Genomic DNA, 8,661 nt, shown 5'->3' with positions numbered 1-8,661 from the left:
CAGAAATAAAAAAAGAAAGCGCGAATTCGAAAGACGTACTTGTGGAGAATACAGACTTACTTGCAGCGACTAGCGACTATTTATTCGTGGAAATGGTCCGTCATATTTAGATTTAAAATAAGGGGGTTTATATAGATTACGCACACCTCCGTTCGTTGTTTGGTTTTCTTTCCTTCCGTTTTCCCCGCAACATAAACATTGCTAAACCGCAACAACCCAAAAGGGTTTGATTTTTCAACAAGAATTGTTTAAATTGGGATTATATTGGGGTTTTTAGTTGTGGTTTTTTTTTAATGTGGGTAGTTATGTTTCTTGGTGTAGCAAGATGACACCTTTGATATTTAAACTGAGAACGTGCCACCAGGTCGTGTCGTTTGGAAGATGTTTTCTTCAAACATACAAAAACTGCAAGTCTGTTAAAGGTTATTACAGCGACATTTACGACGAAATTATAATGGGTCTGCAATCAATCAATCCAAGCCCAGTTCTTACGATAACACACACACACACACACAAAACGGAAGCAAACAACTACCACCACAACCACCAGAACAACGAAAACAACAACAACAAAAACAACAACTACAACATCAACAACAACAACAACAACAACAACAACAACAACAACAACAACAACAACAACAACAACAACAACAACAACAACAACAACAACAACAACCATTGGGACATCTACAGATAAACAAACGGAATGATATGATGAAAGAGACACAAATGTCCTGGTTTCTGCACAAATAGCTACGATTGCATACATGTGCATCCTAAAATCAAACTAAAAAACTCGGGCTAATCGGCATATAAGTTAAAATATTTATTTATCCCCTCCCCCTCCCCCTCCCATCGCCCCACTATCTTCCCAACCACACAACACTTAAAAAAAAACCTCACAGAAAACAAACAAATAAACAAACAAAAACATAAACCACAAACGACAACAACAAAAACACAAGTCGCGTAAGGCGAAATTACAACATTTAGTCAAGCTGTCGAACTAACAGAATGAAACTGAACTCACTGCATTTTTACAGCAAGAGCGTATACTCGTAGCATCGTCAGTCCACCGCTTGATGCAAAGGCAGTGAAATTGACAAGAAGAGCGGGGTAGTACTTGCGCTAAGAAGGATAGCTTGCTTTTCTTTATCTCTATTCTTTTTAACTTTCTAAGCGTGTTTTAATCCAAACATATCACATCTACATGTTTTTGGAATCAGGAACCGACAAGGAAAAAGATGAAATAGTCTTTGAAACGATTTCGGAAAATTAATTTTAATAATAATTTTTATATTTTTAATTTTCAGAGCTTGTTTTTAATCCAAATATAACATATTTATATGTTTTTGGAATCAGAAAATGATGATGAATAAGATGAACGTAAATTTGGATCGTTTGATAAAAACATTTTTTTTTTACAATTTTCAGATTTTTAATGACCAAAGTCATAAATTAATTTTTAAGCCATCGAACTGAAATGCAATAGCGAAGTCCGACCTTCGTCGAAGATTGCTTGGCCAAAATTTCAATCAATTTGATTGAAAATGAGGGTGTGACAGTGCCGCCTCAACTTTTACAAAAAGCCGGATATGACGTCATCAAAGACATTTATCGAAAAAAAGAAAAAAACGTCCGGGGATATCATTCCCAGGAATTCTCATGTCAAATTTCATAAAGATCGGTCCAGTAGTTTAGTCTGAATCGCTCTACACACACACACGCACACATGGACACACACACACACACACATACACCACGACCCTCGTCTCGATTCCCCCTCTATGTTAAAACATTTAGTCAAAACTTGACTAAATGTAACAACATACACACATCAAAGTACCACAATGATTTCGCAACTACGCATTTGACACACACAAAACCACAGTAAAGTACAGGGCAAAATAAAAACTGACGACACTCAGAACCTAAATCTTTTATTTCCGTCTTTGCCATCATACACAGCCACCCACCGATCCAGTTTTTAAAGGTCAAAACACGTACAACAGGAAATGGGCCTAAATTGTTTCAAATTGCAACATGAGAGTAAATTGACCACGTTTACACAAAACAGGCAGTTGAGGATGCAATAGTTATGAGCTCTGAAAAACAATCATTCCAAACGAAGGCGTTTGAATATATTTGATTTCATCTTGACTGGTATAGTAGAGATAAGCTAAATCGTGAGGTGTGCGAGAGTTCTTTTTCGGTAAGCAACCAATTATGACGGTTATTTAATTCTTCTTTATCAACGGATAAAAGAGAGAGATGGAGAGAGAGCGCGCGCGCGCGCGCGAGAGAGAGAGAGAGAGAGAGAGAGAGAGAGAGAGAGAGAGAGAGAGAGAGAGAGAGAGAGAGACTGAGAAAGAGAGACAGATAGACAGACATAGATAGAGATATAAAACGCGAGTATTCGTGTGCATGAGTGTGTGTGTGCGTGTGTGCGTTTGTGTAAATGTGAACAAGTAGGCCTGTGTGTGCTTGGCAGACAGATAGAAACAGACAGAAAACAGCCAAACAACCAACCGACCAACAAACCAACAAAACAAACTCACACACACGAACTGACCTTTTCGCTGAGCTCCAAAGCTGTCGTGAGGCTGGACGGTATCGTCATCGTCCAGCACCAACGTGTGTCCTAAGATGTCTGTCCGCAGGTTGACCGATTCCACCGCCCACTCGAATGCCCGCTTCTGACCCTCGAAGTCAGGCTCGAACAACGCTCCTGAAAATAGAAAAACATAAAAGAAAATTAAATACAGATAAGCAGGGATGTGACTAGAATTCATGTTCTTGAAACATTTTCTGAAATTGCCGTACATGTTTTGGCAGGTTTTAGAAGTGTTAGATAGTCTTTGACGCCCATTTGCTGCAACCATGGAAACGACCGCGTCATGCCATGCACATCACTGTTTGTTGTTATTGTTGTTGTCTCTACTCTAACAAGCTCCGTCATACATATATTGACACACCGGCACGGTTGGCCTAGTGGTAAGGCGTCCGCCCCGTGATCGGGAGGTCGTGGGTTCGAACCCCGGCCGGGTCATACCTAAGACTTTAAAATTGGCAATCTAGTGGCTGCTCCGCCTGGCGTCTGGCATTATGGGGTTAGTGCTAGGACTGGTTGGTCCGGTGTCAGAATAATGTGACTGGGTGAGACAAGAAGCCTGTGCTGCGACTTCTGTCTTGTGTGTGGCGCACGTTATATGTCAAAGCAGCACCGCCCTGATCTGGCCCTTCGTGGTGGGCTGGGCGTTAAACAAACAAACAAACAAACATAATATATGTACAGTGTATGACGACATCTTTCATCACATTCCCAGTATGTCTGAACAAGTACCATTGTGTAAGTTCAGGCGGTACACCTTTACGCGTCAGACTCAATCATAAACCCCGGGCCTTCATTATTACCCGAGCTCCAGGCACGCAGGGCGCAGTCTTTGAGCTTGTTAGCGAAATGACTCAATAACGACAGGAGACGATGCAGTGCTCTTTTTCGTAACCCTGTCACTGGCATTCTCTCTCTCTCTTCCTCTCTCTGTCTCTCTTCCTCTCTCTGTCTCTCTCTCTCCCTCTCTCTGTCTCTCTTTTCATCTTTATTGAATAAAATATAATGAAAGATTATGAAGATAAGTGTTGAAGCTATCACTTGTTCGCCATCTTTTGCTATCGGAATGTGTATTGATTATCATTTCAAGAACGTGTCCATTTATAAGCAATCTGCTTGTTAACGTTCTTAATGTTGTTATTGTTTGAAACGTGTGCATGAGAAATTGAATAAAACACGCTTAAACCAACCCTGTAACTGGTGCGCCTAATATATGGTTGCGTGTACGCTGCATGCGCCTTGTACTGTGTTGGCTTCTCAATGCAAATGAAATACTTTCAACAATGTTTGTTGTTTTTCTTGTTGTTGTTGTTGTTGTTGTCTCTTTTTATTTTTATTTTTAAATATCACGCACCCATCCCACTCACACAACCCTTTCGCCGCTCACACTCCAAAAGTTCAAGTCTATCATTTACAGTACAACTTGATAGCTGGGGGATTCTTCGGTCATTGTCGAAACAGTTGGCAAAATAAAAGATACTTTCATATATATTTGCTTGTGTAAGGAGTGCGTGTGTAGTGTGTGTGTGTGTGTGTGTGTGTGTGTGTGTGTGTGTGTGTGTGTGTGCGTGCGTGCGTGCGTGCGTGCGTGCGTGCGTGCGTGCGTGCGTGCGTGCGCGTGTGTGTGCGTGTGTGAACTTTACTATCTCCGCTTCTCCATTTATTAATTTTATCTTCCGTATAACTCAAACATGCACAATCATCTCCATAACAAAAGTCAGTCAGACTACGCAAGAACACACACTTTTATGTTGATAAACCCGAGCAGTGTTATACACAGCCATCTTTAAACACATAACGCTTTCACCATTTATTCCTCGATCTCAGAACATTGCGTCAACACGGGGAATCAAACCCCATCAACACTGCTGGTTCTGCCCTGGAAAGGAACCAACATACACATCGCAAGGACACAGAAACCCGCCGAGAACAACCTCCGGTTATGCCAAGATTTGTGTTTGTGACGCAAGACTTTCGTCGGTCTAGCTTTTTGAGGGTCGACATTGTATGCTTGGGCGTGCTCAAAAGGGGCAGTGGAGGAGTCAAAACATTACTGAAGCAACGATCCTTTTTGCTTTTTGTAGATTACGATGTAAACAGACAAACGCTTTACACAACTATCTCACAGATGCCTACACATTCCTTTCGTGTTGCCAGCCAAACAAAACTGTATGCGGTTTGTCAGTCCGCATATCCCGCCAACACGTAATCAACATTTCCCATGATCACGTTCTGGGACTCAATGCTGTGTGCGGTATGCCAACATGAACCCACATACCATCTTTTGCTATTTTCTTACGCAATGAAACACAATGACTTGACGTAAAGTACACATAATAGAAAGAATTCTCCCTCTCGTCGAGACTACTAGACTTCCATGCAGGCTATTGACGTAATAAGTTCACGTGCGGAACCTGACGTGAGCCTGATCGAGGCCGGGCCACGCTTTCCTGCCCGGAGAATGACCAAAATTAATTCGTAAACAATTAGCAGTTTTTGACTCATTGCATGAAAGTAAATCAAACGTGGATTTTTTACAAACGGGTAGCTAGCTGCCTGAGGCATGACTGAAAGTTCGAAGGGCTCCGTGCACCCGACGTGACAAGTTCAGTAACTTTAATATATCTGGAGATACGCGATTAAAGGCACAGTAAGCCTCGCGTAAACCATCACAGATACTGTCAGGCTTTTACACACAGTACAAACACCCTTCCATTTGAACGCTCACCAAACGGGAACACCCTAGGTGCCCTACGTAAAGAGCGAGCAATTTTCAAAGAATTAATTTTGCGGATTGTCTCAGTAGACAATCGGACCGTGGTGCGTTTTGGTGCTAGACCTAATTTTAAAATCTAAATAACAAATTGACAGCTTGTTACACAAACATTCTTAAATCATAAAAGAATTCTTTTTTCATCAAGACAAGATCAGTACAATTAGAAGTTTTGAAAGTTTGAAAAAAGAAAAGCCCGGAAGCAAGGTCACGCAAAGTCGTGGTTCTTGTAGCAGACGACGGTTTATGCCTATCGCCAGTTCCTCCGAACAGTCAAAAAGCCATCGATAGAGTTCTTGTGAACCACAGCCGTTTGTTTCGTGCATAGTCAGAGGTACACAATAACGTGCTATTGCAGATAAGCTCACAGCGAGTCGCATTCAAATTACTAACTGACGACTACATTGTGAAAAAGGGAAACTGGATCACACGGGTTCACGATGGCTCAGGGGTAAGATAAACCACGCAAAAATAAATTCTTTTGAAAATTGCTCGCTCTTTACGGAGGGCACATGGGATGTTCTCATGCGGTGAGTGTTTAAATGAAAGGGTGTGTGTACTGTGTGTAAAAGCCTGACAGTATCTGTGATGGGTTACGGGAGGCTTACTGTGCCTTTAATCAAAGAGGATATAGACACAGACTGAGTGCGCACATGCGCGGCTGTACGAAAGTGACAAGAGAACTTTTCTCAGCTGTACGTATATACAACAGTATATCACATCCTTCGCAGGTAGGCTATATTGATGGCTTCCAAGCACATGGATTGTGAAATAAAATACAAAGGTCGCAACGTAACGTACCTATTACAAATTCCATTCTTTCCATACCATCCTGAAGAAGGCACTATTACATGCCGAAATATTGATATAAATGTACCTAACCTGGTTACTGGTGTGTTTTCTTTTAATTCAAATAAAAAGTATGTATAGTTCCACGCCGAACTCTGTTTCGATTAGTTGGAGTTTCTCTCAAATCAGTCCCAGAAATTATCTCATTGAAGTTCTTAGTTTCTTTTAAAACAATCTTCACGTTCTGCGTTTCTCTCAGGCTAACTCTTAGCGTGTATTATTTACGATCTCTGTACCTAGAGTTCCTTGCGTCTCAGCTAATAATTATCCGTATCAAAGACATACCACAACCACTCTTTAATGCTCCTGTTCTCTCTCTTCTTGAATTGTTTTAAAAAAATCCAATTTTTTTTGTGCGCTTCAAATTGCAAAACAAGAACTGATGCCAGATTAAGGTTAAGGGAGTAAAGCATCCACAGTGGGTGTTTTAAAAAAAAACGTTTTCGGGGGGTGCGGGGGGTGCGGGGGGGAGGGCGGGTGGGGGGGGGGGGTTGAGGGGGAGGGGAACTCTTGTTATAGTGTGCGTCTCGTTTTTTTCGTAATTTAATACTGCAGATTTTGTTGTAAGAGTTTTTATTTTAATTTTATTTTTTTTAACTCTTTTTCCCCCTCCCAGCTGGAACATATATGATGTCGTGCGTTTCCGTTACACGACCACCCAAGGAACCAACCCAAAATGAGACAGGTGACCTGTGTGCACTATATTTTGGTGTATTTTCCGACATGTCTGATAATAAATCACCGAAAGTCTGAAGGCAATGCGTTGAGGAGTTTCTGAAATGTACCGGTTATTGTCTCTTTACCAGCTAAAACGGCTTCAAAAAACCCTTTTGATGACTTTTTAGAAAAATGACAACTACATCGTACAGCATGCCATAACGTCATTGATAGACAAGACATTGTGAACAAAAACGTATACTATTAGGATACAAAAATGAATGTGATTGTTCTTTCCAATGGCATGCACAGCATGGTGATTTTGTTTGTCGATTTTAACGCGGGAACCTATGCTGGCTTGACAGAAACACAAGCACAGTTTGATTGTTTGGTTATGAATATATTTCGTACAGGCCACTAAAGGATTTTAAAGACAGACATTAATTATAAAAAATGTCCAAATCACCACAGCAAGCCGTCAAGGTGTTGATCTTTGTGTTTGTGGCCAAGAGGAGGGTATGGGAATATCCCATGTAAAAGCCTGGTAATATCTGAGATAGCAAGCCGTCAAGGTGTTGATCTTTGTGTTTGTGGCCAAGAGGAGGGTATGGGACTATCCCATGTAAAAGCCTGGTAATATCTGAGATAGCAAGCCGTCAAGGTGTTGATCTTTGTGTTTGTGGCCAAGAGGAGGGTATGGGAAAATCCCATGAAAAAAAAGCCTGGTAATATCTGAGATAGCAAGCTAGATCGACTCTGTGTACACTACATTGGGGTGTGCACGTTAAAGATCACACGATTGACAAAAGGGTCTTTCCTGGCAAAATTGTATAGGCATAGATAAAAATGTCCACCAAAATACCCGTGTGACTTGGAATAATAGGCCGTGAAAAGTAGGATATGCGCCGAAATGGCTGCGATCTGCTGGCCGATGTGAATGCGTGACGTATTGTGTAAAAACAATTCCATCTCACACGGCATAAATAAATCCCTGCGTCTTGAATATGTGCGCGATATAAATTGCATAAAAAAATGTAAACAAATTAAAAATAAATCCCTGCGCTTAGAACTGTACCCACGGAATACGCGCGATATAAGCCTCATATTGATTGATTGATTGATAAAGAGTGTGCCTTTAAATCCAAAATACTGTGTTTCACTCTCTTGTCCAACCCCTCTTTTGTCTTTGTCCATGCAACCTTATCGCCCCTCCCCCCTACCCCCCACCTCCTCAAGACACAATCATTTCAAACAAATTACGAGCACTTCTTTTGTCTCTACCTCATTCACTCTCTCTCTATCTCGTTTTCCTCACAACCTCTCCCAAACTCACTCTCCTCTATCCCGTTACCCCCTCTCCCTCACTTCTCTCCTCAAAGCCACAATCAATCCAAAATAAATTGTCTCTTCGACCGCGAGCGTTGCGCAAGAAGAGACTCTGATTTCAATTTTAGATTAGCTAAATCCGACCTTCATCAATAGATTGACTTCGCCCCGAATAGGATTATGCAAGGAAATGGTCCCGCCACGGCATAGCCAGGAAAAGAATGATGATGACTTATTTCCTAACGCTTCTTGGGCAAAGATGTTATTTTTATCTAGTCTTTATTTATATATTTGTCGGGGTGTTTTTCTTCTTCTTTGGTTGATACCACTACGTATTGCACATCAAACAGCGATTCTGATTTCTGTTTGGCTGTTTCTTTTTTTTATTTTTTTTATTTATTTCGTCCAAACCGCATCTCGTCGCCCCTTTATGACAGGAGTT

Source organism: Littorina saxatilis, unplaced genomic scaffold (genome assembly GCF_037325665.1).
Source record: "Littorina saxatilis isolate snail1 unplaced genomic scaffold, US_GU_Lsax_2.0 scaffold_488, whole genome shotgun sequence".
In the NCBI taxonomy this organism is placed as follows: Eukaryota; Metazoa; Mollusca; class Gastropoda; order Littorinimorpha; family Littorinidae; genus Littorina; species Littorina saxatilis.
The sequence above is the reverse complement of the archived record's forward strand: the minus strand, read 5'-3'. Positions refer to the sequence as shown.